This window comes from Ranitomeya imitator, chromosome 6 (genome assembly GCF_032444005.1).
Source record: "Ranitomeya imitator isolate aRanImi1 chromosome 6, aRanImi1.pri, whole genome shotgun sequence".
NCBI lineage: Eukaryota > Metazoa > Chordata > Amphibia > Anura > Dendrobatidae > Ranitomeya > Ranitomeya imitator.
Window position 1 is genome coordinate 310,089,067 of NC_091287.1, and position 19,731 is coordinate 310,108,797.

At 42.4% G+C, this 19,731-nt stretch overlaps 1 protein-coding gene across 1 annotated transcript in view; it reads left to right on the forward strand.

Moving 5' to 3' along the window:
• Window positions 1–11,762: 11,762 nt before the first annotated feature.
• IRF4 (interferon regulatory factor 4) overlaps window positions 11,763–19,731 on the forward strand; it is a 55,205-nt gene continuing 47,236 nt past the window's right edge. Inside the window, exon 1 of the mRNA XM_069728927.1 lies at window positions 11,763–11,791. The gene's annotated coding sequence lies outside the window, so the exon portion shown is untranslated. The remainder of the gene's footprint in view (window positions 11,792–19,731) is intronic.

The window sequence follows — 19,731 nt, forward strand, 5'->3', positions numbered from 1 at the left end:
GAAGCAGGTCAGAATGGTGTTACCTTTCCTATCCCCTGTCTGTTCAGTAAGTCGGGCCTCACTTTGCTAAATCTATTTCATCTCTGTGTTTGTAATTTTCATCTTAACTCACAGTCATTATATGTGGGGGGCTGCCTGTTCCTTTGGGGAATTTCTCTGAGGCAAGGTAGGCTTTATTTTTCTATCTTTAGGGCTAGCTAGTTCCTTAGGCTGTGACGAGTTGCATAGGGAGCGTTAGGAGCAATCCACGGCTATTTCTAGTGTGTGTGATAGGATTAGGGATTGCGGTCAGCAGAGTTCCCACATCTCAGAGCTTGTCCTGTATTATTTGTTGTGAATTCTGTGATCAAGCTCCCTCCTGTGGTCACGAGTGGTACTGCGGCTTCTGAGTTTCCTTCCTCAGGTGATGAGGTTAAGTCGTTAGGTGCTGCTCTATTTAACTCCACCTAGTGCCTTGATCCTGGCCTCCAGTCAATGTTCTAGTATTGGTCTTGCTTCCTCCTGGATCGTTCCTGTGGCCTGTCTGCTCAGCATAAGCTAAGTTCTGCTTGTGTCCTTTTGTTGCTATATTTTCTGTCCAGCTTGCTTTTTTTGTTCTGCTTGCTTGCTGGAAGCTCTGAGACGCAGAGGGAGCACCTCCGTACCGTTAGTCGGTGCGGAGGGTCTTTTTGCCCCTCTGCGTGGTTGTTTGTAGGTTTTTGTGTTGACCGCAAGGCTGTCTTTCCTATCCTCGGTCTATTCAGTAAGTCGGGCCTCACTTTGCTAAATCTATTTCATCTCTGTGTTTGTATTTTCATCTTTACTCACAGTCATTATATGTGGGGGGCTGCCTTTTCCTTTGGGGAATTTCTCTGAGGCAAGGTAGGCTTATTTTTCTATCTTCAGGACTAGCTAGTTTCTCAGGCTGTGCCGAGTTGCATAGGGAGCGTTAGGCGCAATCCACGGCTACCTCTAGTGTGGTTTGATAGGTTTAGGGATTGCGGTCAGCAGAGTTTCCACGTCTCAGAGCTCGTCCTATGTTTTGTGGTTTTTGTCAGGTCACTTGTGTGCTCTGAACTTCAAGGTCCATTGTGGTTCTGAATTACCTATTCATAACAGTACTGGAGGCCCAAAGTACTATGCTTCTCAATAGAGGGAAAAAAGAAGTTCTGAGACCATTTTTTTTTCTTTGCACTGTGTTTTGCCTTTTTTTTCCCCTAGACATTTGGGTGGTTCAGGACACAGGTGTGGTGATGGACATTAAAGGTCTGTCTTCATGTGTGGATCTCCTCACTGCAAGAGTACAAAATATTCAAGATTTTGTGGCTCAGAATTCTATGTTAGAACCAAGAATTCCTATTCCTGATTTGTTTTCTGGAGATAGAGCTAAATTTCTGAGTTTCAAAAATAATTGCAAACTGTTTCTGGCGTTGAAACCTCGGTCCTCTGGTGACCCAGTTCAACAAGTTAAGATTATTATTTCTTTATTACGTGGCGACCCTCAAGACTGGGCATTTTCCCTTGCGCCAGGAGATCCTGCATTATGTAATATTGATGCGTTTTTTTCTGGCGCTCGGATTACTGTACGATGAACTTAATTCAGTGGATCAGGCAGAGAAAAATTTGCTGGCTCTGTGTCAGGGTCAGGATGAGATAGAGATTTATTGTCAGAAGTTTAGAAAGTGGTCTGTGCTCACTCAATGGAATGAATGTGCTTTGGCAGCAATCTTCAGAAAGGGTCTCTCTGAAGCCCTTAAGGATGTCATGGTGGGATTTCCTATGCCTGCTGGTCTGAATGAGTCTATGTCTTTGGCCATTCAGATCGGTCGACGCTTGCGTGAGCGTAAATTTGTGCACCATTTGGCGGTATTATCTGAGCATAAATCTGAGCCTATGCAGTGCGATAGGACTTTGACCAGAGCTGAAAGGCAAGAACACAGACGTCAGAATGGGCTGTGTTTCTACTGTGGTGATTCCATTCATGCTATCTCCGATTGTCCTAAGCGCACTAAGCAGTTCGCTAAGTCTGCCACCATTGGTACGGTACAGTCGAAATTTCTTTTGTCCGTTACTTTTATCTGGTCTTTGTCTTCCTATTCTGTCATGGCATTTGTGGATTCAGGCGCTGCCCTGAATTTGATGGACTTGGAGTTTGCTAGGCGCTGTGGGTTTGTCTTGGAGCCCTTGCAGTGTCTTATTCCATTGAGAGGAATTGATGCTACGCCTTTGGCCAAGAATAAGCCTCAGTATTGGACCCAGCTGACCATGTGCATGGCTCCTGCGCACCAGGAGGATATTCGCTTTCTGGTGTTCCAAAATCTGCATGATGTGGTCGTGTTGGGGTTGCCATGGCTACAAGTCCATAACCCAGTATTAGATTGGAAATCAATGTCTGTGTCCAGCTGGGGTTGTCAGGGGGTACATGGTGATGTTCCATTTCTGTCTATCTCATCATCCACCCCTTCTGAGGTCCCAGAGTTCTTGTCTGATTACCGGGATGTATTCGATGAGCCCAAGTCCAATGCCCTACCTCCGCATAGGGATTGTGATTGTGCTATCGAGTTGATTCCTGGTAGTAAGTTTCCTAAGGGTCGACTGTTTAATTTATCTGTACCTGAGCACGCCGCTATGCGGAGTTACGTAAAAGAATCCTTGGAGAAGGGTCATATTCGGCCGTCGTCGTCGCCATTGGGAGCAGGGTTCTTTTTTGTGGCCAAGAAGGATGGTTCGCTGAGACCTTGTATTGATTACCGCCTTCTAAATAAAATCACGGTCAAATTTCAGTACCCATTGCCGCTGCTATCTGATTTGTTTGCTCGGATTAAGGGGGCTAGTTGGTTCACCAAGATAGATCTTCGTGGTGCATATAATCTTGTGCGTATTAAACGGGGCGATGAATGGAAAACTGCATTTAATACGCCCGAGGGCCATTTTGAGTACCTAGTTATGCCATTCGGACTTGCCAATGCTCCATCAGTATTTCAGTCCTTTATGCATGACATCTTCCGAGAGTACCTGGATAAATTCCTGATTGTATACTTGGATGATATTTTGGTCTTCTCGGATGATTGGGAGTCTCATGTGAAGCAGGTCAGAATGGTGTTCCAGGTCCTGCGTGCTAATTCTTTGTTTGTGAAGGGATCAAAGTGTCTCTTTGGTGTTCAGAAGGTTTCATTTTTGGGGTTCATTTTTTCCCCTTCTACCATCGAGATGGACCCTGTTAAGGTCCAGGCCATTTATGATTGGACTCAGCCGACATCTCTGAAGAGTCTGCAAAAGTTCCTGGGCTTTGCTAATTTTTATCGTCGCTTCATCTGTAATTTTTCTAGTATTGCTAAACCATTTTTCCGATTTGACCAAGAAGGGTGCTGATGTGGTCAATTGGTCTTCTGCTGCTGTGGAAGCTTTTCAAGAGTTAAATCGTCGTTTTTCTTCTGCCCCTGTGTTGTGTCAACCAGATGTTTCGCTTCCGTTCCAGGTTGAGGTTGATGCTTCTGAAATTGGAGCGGGGGCTGTTTTGTCGCAAAGAGGTGCTGATTGCTCGGTGTGAAGCCATGCGCCTTCTTTTCCAGGAAGTTTTCGCCTGCTGAGCGAAATTATGATGTTGGCAATCGAGAGTTGCTGGCCATGAAGTGGGCATTCGAGGAGTGGCGTCATTGGCTTGAAGGAGCTAAGCATCGCGTGGTGGTCTTGACTGATCACAAGAACTTGACTTATCTCGAGTCTGCCAAACGGTTGAATCCTAGACAGGCTCGTTGGTCGCTGTTTTTCTCCCGTTTTGACTTTGTGGTTTCGTACCTTTTGGGCTCTAAAAATGTGAAGGCGGATGCCCTGTCTAGGAGTTTTGTGGCCGACTCTCCGGGTTTGCCTGAGCCGGCGGGTATTCTCAAAGAGGGAGTAATTGTGTCTGCCATCTCCCCTGATTTGCGGCAGGTGCTGCAAAAATTTCAGGCTAATAAACCTGACCATTGCCCAGCAGAGAAACTGTTTGTCCCTGATAGGTGGACGAATAAAGTTATCTCTGAGGTTCATTGTTCGGTGTTGGCTGGTCATCCTGGAATCTTTGGTACCAGAGATTTGGTGGCTAGATCCTTTTGGTGGCCGTCTCTGTCGCGGGATGTGCGTACTTTTGTGCAGTCCTGTGGGATTTGTGCTCGGGCTAAGCCCTGCTGTTCTCGTGCCAGTGGGTTGCTTTTACCCTTGCCGATCCCGAAGAGGCCTTGGACACATATCTCTATGGATTTTATTTCGGATCTCCCCGTCTCTCAAAAAATGTCGGTCATTTGGGTAGTTTGTGATCGCTTCTCTAAGATGATCCATTTGGTACCCTTGTCTAAATTACCTTCCTCCTCTGATTTGGTGTCATTGTTCTTCCAGCATGTGGTTCGTTTACATGGCATTCCAGAGAACATCGTTTCTGACAGAGGTTCCCAGTTTGTTTCGAGGTTTTGGCGAGCCTTTTGTGCTAGGATGGGCATTGATTTGTCTTTTTCCTCGGCTTTCCATCCTCAGACAAATGGCCAGACTGAACGAACCAATCAGACCTTGGAAACATATCTGAGATGTTTTGTTTCTGCTGATCAGGATGATTGGGTGTCCTTTTTGCCGTTGGCTGAGTTCGCTCTTAATAATCGGGCCAGCTCGGCTACCTTGGTTTCACCGTTTTTCTGCAATTCTGGGTTCCATCCTCGTTTCTCTTCAGGGCAGGTTGAGTCTTCGGACTGTCCTGGTGTGGATACTGTGGTGGACAGGTTGCAGCGGATTTCGACTCATGTAGTGGACAATTTGACCTTGTCCCAGGAGAAGGCTCAACGTTTCGCTAATCGCAGACGCTGTGTGGGCCCCCGACTTCGTGTTGGGGATTTGGTTTGGTTGTCATCTCGTTATATTCCTATGAAGGTTTCATCTCCTAAGTTTAAGCCTCGTTTCATTGGCCCGTATAGGATTTCTGAGGTTCTTAATCCTGTGTAGTTTCGTTTGACCCTTCCAAATTCTTTTTCCATCCATAACGTATTCCATAGGTCATTGTTGCGGAGATACGTGGCGCCTGTGGTTCCATCTGTTGATCCTCCTGCCCCGGTTTTGGTGGAGGGGGAGTTTGAGTATATAGTGGAGAAGATTTTGGATTCTCGTGTTTCGAGACGGAAACTCCAGTATCTGGTTAAGTGGAAGGGTTATGGTCAGGAAGATAATTCCTGGGTCTTTGCCTCTGATGTCCATGCTGCCGATCTTGTTCGTGCCTTTCATATGGCTCATCCTGGTCGGCCTGGGGGCTCTGGTGAGGGTTCGGTGACCCCTCCTCAAGGGGGGGGTACTGTTGTGAATTCTGTGATCAAGCTCCCTCCTGTGGTCACGAGTGGTACTGCGTCTTCTGAGTTTCCTTCCTCAGGTGATGAGGTTAAGTCGTTAGGTGCTGCTCTATTTAACTCCACCTAGTGCCTTGATCCTGGCCTCCAGTCAATGTTCTAGTATTGGTCTTGCTTCCTCCTGGATCGTTCCTGTGGCCTGTCTGCTCAGCATAAGCTAAGTTCTGCTTGTGTCCTTTTGTTGCTATATTTTCTGTCCAGCTTGCTTTTTTGGTTCTGCTTGCTTGCTGGAAGCTCTGAGACGCAGAGGGAGCACCTCCGTACCGTTAGTCGGTGCGGAGGGTCTTTTTGCCCCTCTGCGTGGTTGTGTGTAGGTTTTTGTGTTGACCGCAAGGCTGTCTTTCCTATCCTCGGTCTATTCAGTAAGTCGGACCTCACTTTGCTAAATCTATTTCATCTCTGTGTTTGTATTTTCATCTTTACTCACAGTCATTATATGTGGGGGGCTGCCTTTTCCTTTGGGGAATTTCTCTGAGGCAAGGTAGGCTTATTTTTCTATCTTCAGGACTAGCTAGTTTCTCAGGCTGTGCCGAGTTGCATAGGGAGCGTTAGGCGCAATCCACGGCTACCTCTAGTGTGGTTTGATAGGTTTAGGGATTGCGGTCAGCAGAGTTTCCACGTCTCAGAGCTCGTCCTATGTTTTGTGGTTTTTGTCAGGTCACTTGTGTGCTCTGAACTTCAAGGTCCATTGTGGTTCTGAATTACCTATTCATAACAATTATTAGTAACTATCAGGTCATTCCGTGTGCTCTTAACCACCAGGTCCATTATTGTCCTCACCACTAGGTCATAACAGGTAGGTCTCCTGCAGGAATCCCGCCTTGACCCGATCAGAGGAAAACTGATGACTGAAAATGTTATGGCGCCGCATACACTGCTCCAGAAAGCCACGGCACTGTTTTGGTTCCCCATAGTACTAAGGTGGAACAGACAGGACTGTTGCAACTGACAACTGGAGCATTCATCATAGTCTTCTCCATATTTCTGAGAATAGCCTTTAGCTACGAGTCTTGATCGGTATCAATCATCTGTGCTGTCTGCTTGGTATTTTACTTTAAAAACCCATTTTCATCCTATAGCCTTTTTTTCTTTTGTAGTTCTGTCAGTGTCCATGTCTTTGAATCATGCATGGATTTTATTTCTGTTTCTGCAGCCTTTATCCATTTGTTGGCCTCTTCTTCTGAAAGTTGAGATACACTATGTCCTCCCAAGTTGTAGGTTCATAAATTTTATTTGTACTTGCCTTGTATGAAAGACATTGAGGTGGTCTTCCCTTCTTTTCTCTTATTGAGCGTCTTGGTTCTGTGTCTGTATGGAGCTGTATCTCTTGACTTTCAATTTTTTTTTATTTCCATCGATTTCCACTTCTTTCTCATCAGATGCTTCTGCAGTTATATCACTGTCGTTTCTCTCATTTTTTGTTTCCAGTAATGTCATTATGTCATCATTTACATCTTCAATTCATTTTGCACTGTTTCTCACTGTGATTCTGTCTGTCTTGGGATCTAGGATTCTGTATCCTTTGCAATTGTCATTATATCCGACAAGTATTCCTTCAATGGCTCTGTTTTGAAGTTTGAAGCGTTTTTCTTCTGGAATAAGCACAAAAACTTTGCAACCAAAAACTCTTACATGTTTCACACTTGGTTTCTTACTTTGCCACAGTTCATATGAGTTTTTTCAGTTTTCTTGAAAAAAGTCTGTTTTGCAGATAAGTAGCTGTCATTGCCCCAGTATTTATCTGGTAGTTTGGAGTCTGTTAGCATACATCTTATTATTTCAGTCAGAGTTCTGTTTTTTCTTTCTGCTACCCCGTTCTGTTCAGGTGTGTATGGAGCAGTCTTTTGATGCTCTATTCCATTGTGTCTTAAGTACCGTTATAAGCTGAGATTTTCAGTTCATTTTTTGGGGCTGAAAGTTCCCCTCTCGGCTTATACTCGAGTCATACCAGGGGTCGGCAGGGGAGGGGGAGCGGTGGCTGTGTAATTATACTCACCTACTCCTGGCGCGGTCCCTGTACGTCCCTGCTTCTTCCAGCGCTGCAGCTTCTTCCTGTACTGAGCCGTCACATGGTACCGCTCATTACATTAATGAATATGCTTCTCCACCTCCCATAGAGGTGGAGCCGCATATTCATTACTCTAATGAGCGGTAACTGTGACCGCTCAGAACAGGAAGAAGATGCAGCGCTGGAAGAAGCAGGGGCGTGCAGGGACCGCGCCAGGATTAGGTGAGTATACAGGGAGGGGAGCGCTGCGCGATATTCACCGCACCTCGTTCCGGTGCGGCTCCGTCTTCAGCATCTTCTGGCTGTGATGCTCAGGACAGAGGGCGCGGTGACGTGGTCAGTGCGCGCTCTCTGCGTGAACGTCAGTGCTGAAGACAGAGCCGCACCGGAACGAGGAGCAGGTGACTATTGAAAGTGCCAGGGGCCTGAGCGATGGAGAGGTGAGTATGATTTTTTTTTTCTTTATCGCAGCAAAAGCATATGGGGCAAGTGACTGTATGGAGCATCTTATGGGGCAATAACGTTCGTGCAGCACTATAAGGGGCAAGTGACTGTATGGAGCATCTTATGAGGCCATAATGTTTGTGCAGCACTATATGGGGCAAGTGACTGTATGGATCATCTTATGGGGCCATAACGTTCGGGCAGCACTATAAGGGGCAAGTGACTGTATGGATGATTTTATGGGGCCATAACATTTGTGCAGCACTATATGGGGCAAGTGACTGTATGGATGATCTTATGGGGCCATAACGCTTGTGCAGCACTATATGGGGCAAGTGACTGTATGGATGATCTTATGGGGCCATAACGCTTGTGCAGCACTATATGGGGCAAGTGACTGTATGGATGATCTTATGGGGCCATAACGCTTGTGCAGCACTATATGGGGCAAGTGTCTGTATGGACCATCTTATGGGGCCATGTGCAGCATTATATGGGGCAATTATCTGTTTGGAGCATTTTATGGGGCCAAAACGTTTGTGCAGCACTATATAGGGCAAATATCTCTATGGAGAATCTTATGGGGCCCTTATTACCCTTTATGCAGGATTATATGGGGCATATTTTAATTTGGAGCATCTAATGGGGCCCATCAAACTTTATGGAGCATTATATGGGGCTCCTGATTCAATATGGATATTCAAAAACACTTAACCTACTGATGTCTCAATTAATTTTACTTTTATTGGTATCTATTTTTACTTTTGAAATTTATCGGTAGCTGCTGCATTTCCCACCCTAGGCTTATACTCGAGTCATTAAGTTTTCCCAGTTTTTTGTGGCAAAATTAGGGGGGGTCGGCTTATACTCGGGTCAGCTTATACTCAAGTATATACGGTAGTTTTCTATTTGGTGTCATGTAAATTCACCTTCATTATCACTTCTGAAGATGAATGGTTTCCCCTGAAACTTGTTATTTGACTTTGTTACATAGTCTTCTAATTTTTCAAAAACTTCACTTTTGCTTTTGTTCTTTATCAAGTACATAACTGTGTATCTTGAGTAGTCATCTATGAAGGTCACCATATATCTATTACCTCCTGATACACCCAACGGTGGGGCATGTGGATTTGTGAACCCAATATGACACATGGCCGGGCCTGCCTACGAAGGTATGTAGCTAAGCAGCTACCAGGTCTTCACTGGAGCTCTTGATGGTGGAGACAGACTGCATTGCAGGTAGTCGCCATGTTCCACTCCCAGGCAGAACCCGTTACTGTAGCTGATGACACTGATTAGGGCTATGTTCAGAAACATCGGTCTAGAATACTGGAGACTGGCCACACACAGACCAGGGGAAAATGTTCAGGCACCGGCTGCACTGTGACCAGGGGACTTCAGCAACAGGACTAGTCACACTGGGACCAGAGGAAAAAGGTCCAGGGATTCGTGTTCAGGACACTGGCCGCAGCGGGGCCAGCTGATCATTAGAGTTTACGTTCTACAGGAGAGAGAGAAGACCCAACTGACCATGAGATTTTACACTCTATAGAACGAGAAGGATTTACCCAGTGACTCTGGAGATGGAAAATGACTCTACCGTATAAACTGGGCTCCGCTGGGAACTCTGATCTGTGATGGGACAGGTACTGAGCAAAATGATGTTAGCATGCTTTCTGATGCTTCAGCAGTGTGAGAAATGGAGCTCATTTTTTTTTGCAAATCGAATCTAAGAATGTTAGAATTCAACTCAAACTCGATTCTCTGCAGATCATTCCACTCATCTCAAAATGTAACACAATTAACATAGCATAATACAGAGAGTGCTCTACCCGGGAGACACCCAGATACACCAGGAGACAGTTCAATGACTGATTCTACAAAGGTTGTCAAGTTGAATTCTTTATTATTCCAGAGGGAGCTTAAAGAATAATATGACAGAATCTGTTAAAAAAAATAAAGCTTTGGCAAAAGTGGCCCATAGAACTTAGTACTATGTTACTAAGTTCTATGGGCCACTTTTGCCAAAGCTTTATTTTTTTTAACAGATTCTGTCATATTATTCTTTAAGCTCCCTCTGGAATAATAAAGAATTCAAAATGGGTTCAGTGATTATGCTGCTCAGCCCCTGATGAAGTATTGTTGCTCTAAGCTATAGCAGTTCATCCAGTTTGCTTTACAGTTGGCTTTAACAAACATCTAGTACTGATCAAAGTTGTGTGGTATGTTCTTTATTTTTTTAACATGAATTTATTGATCTATAGTTAAAGATGAGAGAGACAGAAGCAGAAGTAACACTTAAAAATATATACTGAGTCATAGAGAAACCAGTCTGCTAGAATTTGTTAATCTACAGCAGCACCACGTGGTGGAACTAATGTATAACTTGTCTGTGTCATATTGAACACATGAACCTAAACTTTCCTTCTGGTAGAATGCTTCTCATTCCTAGTCTGAATATATTTTATGACCACAATTCCTTAGCATCTTGTAAAATATGGTTGGTTTTCAAAATTCTAACTCACCAGACTTTTCAGCACCAAAATCCTTCAAGTCAACTGCAATGTGCACTTAGAGAACTAGAATTACATGACTATTTGGTCCCTTTGGCAGGTCTTGCAGTTTACTCCTATAAAGTCCATGCTACTGATAAAAGGGAATGAATCAACTATTTTTTTATATTCTATTTTCTATACATGATTATAAGGCTGGTGTTACCTCCTCCGCATTTAAAACTACTTAGAGATTTATTTTTCTGAAACCACATAGACATAGGGAACAGTAGACTGGAAATGTTCTTTGGCTTCTTTGGGAAAGTGTTCTGGGCATGCTCTGTGACCTGTGCATAGGTTATTGCGCAAAGAAAGGGAGTTGCAACGTGTATGTCAAGTTTTCCAAGTGTTGAATCCTGTACTATTTAAACATTTGTGTCAACTTTCATTATAATTCCCTCTTTCTACTAAAAAATGAGCTATATAGAACAGGAAGCGTCAGCCCATTATGAGGCCAATTCTAAGTGAAAACTGCAAGATTTCAAGTTCTCAAAAAATAAAATTATATATATTATATCTTATATATGTATGTGTGCGTGCGTGTGTATAACATTAAATTGTGTTCAACATAAATAATTGACTTGAACAATAGGTCACTTTTTGACTATAGAAACACCTTAAGAACCCATCATATGCATGCCTGTTAACCAACTTTCCAAGCTATAGAGCCTTTGGACTTATGTATTACCAATCTATAAATGCTTTTGTGATTACCTTCTGGAGAATTCCTTTAACTAAGAAGCCACATTGTATTCAAATTCTTATTTAGAACAGTGTACATGGTTTTATATAGACACCCTGACGGATTTGCCAAATTCATACTTTCTGATTCATTCATTCTTCTCAGTCTAATACTTATGTGTAAAGTATAAAAACATGTTCTAATCAGTAATGTACCCTTAACGAGCTGTAGATACAAAAGATAAGAAATTCAGTTGAATTTTTAACAATTTATCTGGTTGGATTAACAGTTTATGTGAGTAAAGAACGTGAATGTATTTACTGTAAGCCCCCCCATCAAACTCATACATTGCATTATTTGCACTGAATTACGGGAAACCTTTACATGTTGTGCCTTTTAGTCACTGAATTATTTCTTGTATTTTTTTAGTGGGTGTTGCAAAAGATGTTTCTAACTTTAAATGTGTCTTGATGATTGAGAAAACTTTCCATTAGAAACTTTTTACAGTTTATAGTAGAAGGAGACTGGGGTTTCCCACCTGTGTGTAGCTTGCATGTCTTTATACTGTAGATGCGCTGGAGGGCTCTGCACAGCACTCTATAAGAGCCGCACACATGTATCTGTAGCATCCCTCCTACATTACACACCCCTTTTATAATTTATTCCCCACAAAAAGGAAGTTCCCTTTTTTACATAGTACCGTAGTAATATTTTAGTTTTCTGCAGTGAGAGTTCTTACACGCGATTCTCTTGAGGAGAGGTAAGATATGCTCCCACTCTCTCCTTAGATCGCTGTCCCTATACTATAGCATTTTCCCACCTGAACTTTCTTCATGACTTCCACTAAATAATAAATCTTGACTAATTATGTACACATATAGATAGATGTATACATGATTAGATGATTAGTTAAGATTTATTTGTTTTATTGCATATATACATAAATATAACTGTGTATGTATGTAAGTGTATGCATACCAATATATGTACAATAATAAATGTTGGCTAATAATCTTCTTGCCTAATTGTATATGCATTATATGTATATATGTATATATACATATATACATATAATGCATATACAATTAGGCAAGAAGATTATTAGCCAACATTTATTATTGTTATTACCGTATTCTCTTTTTTCTTCTTTAAAGATTTATTTAGCAGCTCATTTAAGGAAAACGTCTAAAATATAAGGAAGATATTAGTGTATAAACACTATATTCCAATGCATATTTATATGCGCATTGTAGGTAAACATGCAGGTCATTAAATTGTAATTTTTTTTATGAATATCTTTTTTTGTTCATTCATTTGAAACATTGTTATATACATTGCTTACGGTCTCAAATTGTAAAACTGTAATTCACAATTACCATACATTGCGCTTTACTTGGTGCAGGATGTCACATGCTGTAAGTTTTCAACCCACTACCGTTTATAGATCAGAGGTCCCAAACCTTTTGCAAGCCACATTAGAAAGAGCTACGTGCTATGGATGTCATGCAATATAGTATGATGTTACTGGGGCGAATAGTGCATACTGGTATCTTTAATGCCAAAAGTTAGAGATCAATATGCACTTGCAAAGCTGATCTCTTTAATCCATCAAACATCAGAATATTGAGCCTGTATATACAGTAATATTGCAAGCAGATGCCATATCTAAGAAAAAGCAATTCTGAGACAGTCTATGCAGTAAAACAGGTACTGTAATATATAAATCTGTCCCGAACGATGTTGATGGTGATAATAGCTGCTGCACACAGCATCTCCAAGGTTCATGATGTATCATGGCTTTTTTCAGGTCCACAGTTCACTGTAAAGTGCTATAGGTCACTCCCGAGTGTGGTTGTATCACATATGTGTGTATTTAGGGCGGCCGAACATGTTATGTTTCGGTGTCACTTCACCATGTTGAACAATCAATTTTACAAATGAAATGATGTTGGGGAGAATTTGGGTATAGACACATTTGGTTATTGGGTCTGTATGTAGGTAAAGTGCCTAAAACATCACCAACTGTGATGTAGCATTGTAAGGTGACTGTCGTAGATAGTGTTGTCATGTTGTCACATGTGGTGCAAGCAACTGAATCTTTTTCAAACTAAATAAAAATATTGTAAAAAAAATCATAGTTTGGACTTGCATTGCCTAAAATGATTTTTATAAATAATCCATTTGCCCCATCCTTTTTATATAGTAATAGCGATCTCTGAAAGATAATGTCATCACTGTCTGAATTCATATGTAAATGAGACTTAAGTGCTCTGGGAGTGTCAAAGCACTTCCCAAGCCTTTGCCTCACTGGCACTATTTCCTGCCCAATACCCCCTTCTGCTTGACTAACAGCTCACTGGCTTGGAAAAATGCCAATCAAGTAGAGGTAAGTGGGGCTGTGCAGGGAATAGAGCCAGGGGCGCAGAGGCTTGGGAAGTGCTTTGACACTCCCAAAGCACTAAAGTTTAATTTGCATATGACTTAGAAAAGGAAATTTTCTGTCATGCAGCAACAGATTCCATCAGCAAAGGTATGGATGACACTATGTTTCAGAGATTAATATGACCATATAAACAAATTGGGGGTGGGAGGTGGATTATTCTGATAGATGCCCTTTAATAATTTTAATTACACATGTGCAATAAACTGTATGCATCCGCTGCTGGGTTTGCCTAATTATTATAAGAAACAGAGTATAAATCAGAATTTTTACCAAAAAAAAAAAAAAATACCCCTAAAATGTAACTTTTATTAGTTAAAGGTAAAATTACCCATAAATTAGGGTCAAAGAGATATAATAACAACACAGTCTTATCCTAAATAGAAAAGATTGACTAGGGGGAGGGGGATAGTGAACTCTCCCTTCCTTACCCTACCTTACCGCGGAGGTTGGCACCCTAAGTTCGAGACAGCGCCTCCACTCAACATCGGCTCTCCGTTATGACCCTAAAGGGAGGAACTAACAGAAAACCATCACCAACACTAATAACAATAAAGTGCTAAAGTGCAATAAAATGGCCTGTATCTTTTCAGAGAAACCATGTAGATGATAGCTCTCAGTATGGTATACTTTCTGTACCAGCAATCAGAAAAAAAGAACAAATAGGTTCATAGCAGAAAGTATCCTAGGTAAAACTATTGGTGATTTACGTAGACAGCACCAATAGTAACCCAAAATATAGGAACCGAACCACATAATCTCAGGGTCACCAATAACTGCAAAGGGCTTTTCTAGTCATGTAAGATAATCAGCAAGAAGCTTAATTTACAGCACAACATTAGTAATATATAGGATATAGCATAAATAAAGAAAAACATGTTAAAGCATGTTTGAAAGGTTCAAATAGATACAGGCAGTAAGAATAATTAACCCATGAAATTCATGACAGTGGTCAAGAAAAAATACAGTAAATAATGGAGGATGTACTCATCCAATCTAATGATGTAGACCCATCCCAGAAAAGTTGTTTTATGGGGCTAGCTAAGTGTTTCTCATGAATAACAGGGCCAATGTAAAGAATACTTCTATACCTGTGATCTCTGAAAATTGAGAAAAAATAAAACCAGACATTGTATAAAGATCATCTGCTTTTATCACTGCAGCTAAAGTCCTAGATAGAAACATGGATTTCCATTAGAAGAAATGTTCAATTCGATCCTGAGCAAGTCCCCTTTTAAGCTATTTGTGGTTCATAGAAGTACCTTCATGTTGAAAATGGTATCTGATCTGTAGACGACATTCTATAGAGCTGCTCAGATTCATATACATGATTGTGTACATGAGTCCAGTGGGCAGTCCTACTGAGTGATTGACAGTCTTCCCTAAATTCTTCTTATTATTATTGTTATTTATTGTTATAGCGCCATTTATTCCATGGCACTTTACATGTGAGGAGGGGTATACATAATAAAAACAAGTACAATAATCTTAAACAATACAAGTCATAACTGGTACAGGAGGAGAGAGGACCCTGCCCGCGAAGGCTCACAATCTACAAGGATTGGGTGAGAATACAGTAGGGGAGGATAGAGCTGGTAATGCAGCGGTTTGGTCGATCGGTGGTTACTGCAGGTTGTAGGCTTGTCAGAAGAGGTGGGTCTTCAGGCTCTTTTTGAAGGTTTCGATGGTAGGCGAGAGTCTGATGTGTTGTGGTAGAGGGTTCCAGAGTAGGGGTGATACGCGAGAGAAATCTTGTATATGATTGTGGGAAGAGGAGATAAGAGGGGAGTAGAGAAGGAGATCTTGTGAGGATCGGAGGTTGCGTGTAGGTAAGTACCGGGAGACGAGGTCACAGATGTATGGAGGAGACAGGTTGTGGATGGCTTTGTATGTCATGGTTAGGGTTTTGTACTGGAGTCTCTGTGCAATGGGGAGCCAGTGAAGGGATTGACAGAGGGGAGAGGCCGGGGAATAGTGGGGGGACAGGTGGATTAGTCGGGCAGCAGAGTTTAGAATAGATTGGAGGGGTGCAAGAGTGTTAGAGGGGAGGCCACAGAGCAGGAGGTTGCAGTAGTCAAGGCGAGAGATGATGAGGGCATGCACTAGGGTTTTTGCAGATTCTTGGTTGAGGAATGTACGGATTCGTGAAATATTTTTGAGTTGAAGTCGGCAGGAAGTGGAAAGGGGTTGGATATGTGGTTTGAAGGAGAGATCAGCGTCAAGGATTACCCCGAGGCAGCGAGCTTGTGGGACTGGGGAGAGTGGGCAGCCATTTACTGTAATGGATAGGTTCGTTGGGGGGGTCGCGTGAGATGGGGGAAAGATGATGAATTCTGTTTTGTCCATGTTAAGTTTCAGAAATCTAGTGGAGAAGAAGGATGAAATAGTGGACAGACATTGAGGGATTCTGGTTAGTAGGGAGGTGATATCTGGTCCAGAGATGTAGATCTGTGTGTCATCAGCATAGAGGCGATACTGAAAGCCATGAGATTCTATGAGCTGTCCCAGGCGGTTAAGAGGTCATTGGTGACCTTAGGACAGTTTCAGTGGAATGGTGTGACCGGAAGCCAGATTGTAAGCTGTCAAAGAGGGAGCAAGAAGAGAGATGGGAGGACAGTTCAAGGTAGGCGTATTGTTCCAGTAGTTTGGAGGCATAGGAGAGAAGTGATATAGGGCGATAGCTAGATACAGAGGATGGGTCAAGGGAAGGCTTTTTGAGGATAGGTGTGATGGAGCCATGTTTGCTGCTAGGGCAGGGTGTGTGAGAAAGGTGTAAGCCACAGTAAGAGAGTGCAGCAAGATCATGACTGAGTCTGTAGAGAGTTGTCAGTCACGAGAAGGACCAGCCACTGGACTCATACAAACCAACTCCAGGGATTTCAATGACAAAAATGCTGGTTTTACTGAAACGTGTCCCACAAAAACATATCGTATATGAATCTGAACAGCTCCTTATGCCCTACAGCATTCTGCCTACAGATCAGATACCATTTTCAAAACAACGAGTTCCCTCTAAGGTAAGTCTCTGAACTATAAATAGCTCAAAAAGGGACCTGTGCTCAGGATCGTTTCAGTTTACTTTATGCCCAGTAATTGTAAAAAAAGGACCATATCTTTTCCAACAAACCTATATATCCTTCTACTCAGTGTCTTCTCTGCCATGCTGTCCACAGATTGGGCTGCATGTATAATGTGACAGGTCCCTTTGACACATCCCTGATCAGAAGGTGGGAGAGCGGTTACACTATGTTATTTGCATAAAAGGGAGTCACGCAAGCAACAGATTTCTTTCTTTCTTGCTTGCATTTTTTGAGGGAATGTTGGGTAATCGAAAGTGACACATTAGCTCTTAGACGTAGATGAAAAATCTTTATGATAAATAATAATCAGTTCCATTTTTTTAAACCAAAATAATATTTGCATTTTGTTTATTGATTCATAGATCCTCTACTCTCCATTACACGCCTGTATAATGTCCAAACTCAATTGTTTAGATGACCTTTTTAGCCTTTTTATAGAACATAAAGTATATAATTACCTATTCATCCTTTTTTTTGGAATGTGTCGATGTTTGTCTTGTACATTGGCAGGTTGTGTGTGCTGCACAGTATAGATTCTCTATGCACCATTAATCCCATTGCAGGAGCAGTGATGTGTGAAGCATTTCTATACAGAAAAACAAAAGTAATGTGAATCTCTAGAGACAAGTGTAACGTTGCTTTCCATCAGCCTTCGTATATATAAAATATGCCTGTTGTGCCTAACATCTGTTCAGAATATTTACAATGAACCTGTACCTCGGTATTGTTTATCTGAGTCAGTCAACCTTTCTTACGCTAAGCACCATATTTAGCTGTGAGACATGGTTGTGAGCCACATCCACAGCCCCCTGAGTGGTGACATGCTGCCCCCTCATCCACAGTAGTAATACCCAGTGCCCCCCATTACTAGTATACTGTATGTGCATGTAGACCTGCTCCTCTCTACTACACTTACAAAAATCACCATCTGGCACCGGCTAGACCTAATAGTAATGGACTAAGCTGGCAGACAATCGCCAACCACACATCATCTGCCCATAAGCCACCTGTCGCTCCTAAACCACAGGATGGGGACCCCTGACCTAATTGAAGGCAGGGCTGTATAGGGCTTGTTTTTACCCTTTAATGATGTCCAGGATGAGTGGGAAAAGTAAAAAACTTCTAATGAAAGGTATCTACTTTTACCTGCTATGTCTCCACCATTCTCCTTGGCAGTGCACCAACAATCCTCCTCATGTACAATTCTGGTGCCTTCATTTTGATAAATCTTCAACAGTCGGTGTTGTTAACCTTTTATTGTTATCTTGTCTGTGAAAAACAAATAGACACATTTTCCTATTACAAAGACAGGAGATCGCATTTACAGTAGTACTCATAAGACTCTATAGTGAGAAGAGGAAGAGGAGCTAGAGGCAGACACATCCATTCTGCTGCAAGTTCTCCTGAAATGAGAAATGCCAGATTTTATTCCTGTATAAGGCTTCTTTTACACTTGCCATGCTTTTTGCAGCCGGTTATTGCGGGTCTTTTTTGCAGGCAGTATTGCTGCAATTTTCAAGGTCTGCCGCAATAGTGGACCACAAAAAACTTGCAGATCGCCGTTTTCCAGCCAATACTATAGTAAAAGTATTGGGATAAAATACGGCGGTCCGCAAAACCGGAAGTGGCAGTGGAAGGTTGTTTTTGCGGCCCCATTGATTTACAATGGGAGCCAAGTCCGTAATCCGTGAAAAAGATCGAGCAAGCTCGATCTTTTGTCACGGCCGTAAATACGGTCCTTACGGCCATACGGCGCACCGTTGAATTATTGCGGCCCGTTTTTGCAGTCCCATAGAAAGCTATTGGGGCCGCAAAAACAGGCCGTACAATCACTGCAGGTGTAAAAGAAGCCAAGGACTGAAAGCTCTGTCCAGAAAGATAAAGAAACAGATTTCGCTGCTAAGATACAATAGAAAGTTGCTTACTTTCATTTTTCTATGATTGATTTATTAAATAAAATTGAAAACGATGGTTACTCCTTAAAGAGAATCTGTCAGCAGGTTTTTGCTCTGTAATCTGAAGATGGCATGCTGCAGGGGTTAAAACACAAATTTCAGCAATGCCTGTGGTTTTGCTTACTTGCAATGATTGTTTTAGCACCAGGAGCTTCTCATTGCTGGGACACATCAGTGCTTGCCGCCTGGTCTGACTGCTCCCCTTCTGTGACAAGCAGCTCACCACGTATAGCCATTGTATATATGGAGCCTGGTGTGGGCAGGGTTAGCTTTCTCAGCTCTGCTTAATGCTAAATCTAAAAATTCTGCTTGTGTCAGAACCGCTGCACCCAGTAAATGAAGAGATGCAATGTTGGATTAAAGGTCTCTTTGCCTACATCAGGCTGCTCTCAGATGAGGGAGCAAAACCCTGCTGACAGATTCCCTTTCAACAATAGGCTATCTTATGTTATATTCTTAAGTATTCTAGACTTCCTTACCCTTCCTTACTTATCCTAACTTTATCATCCTGTATCCTATAGCAGCTTCTCTATGCTGACCACTGACAAAAGAAAACAAAAAGCCTCTTTCAAAAAAGAGGCACAGCTAGCTTTACACAGTCCTGTATATATCCTCCCAGGTTTCAGAGCTGTGTATCCACTGCTGCCTCAATGTGTGGTGTATGACTGCAATGTTGCAGCAAATCGGAGAGTTCAGCGGATTGTGCCATCTACATCATCTGGGCTGATGACCTCAGCGACTGGCTGCAGATAATGATGAGAGTCTGCCTCCAGAGCTTATTTTAAATGACAGGAGCTTTACCATTGTAAGATATGTAACTAACACAGAACAGGAGGACTGAACTTTGGCCCCTTATAAACTCACAGCTGTGCTGTATTGTGACCCTCTCTGCCTGTGAGATGAAAGCTGAGAGGAACCTGCAGATGTGTCAGGTATAATCACACACCGCTCTGCAGTGAGATCAGGTGCGGCCATTACATATCACATTGGTAACTCCCCTTTCAAGTAAAATAATCTCTGGAGGCAGATTCTCATGCAGATTAGTGTACTGAACAGCTCATTTACGTATAAGGAAAATGTGGAATTCTCTGGAATAAGACATCAGATTGCAAATATTAACTTATAATTTTATTTAGCTTCCTCTGTCCTACATGGCCATATAGATGACTTACTAGGGGTTGATGCGACTGACAAATTCCCTTTAATATTTAAACTTTCCGCATAG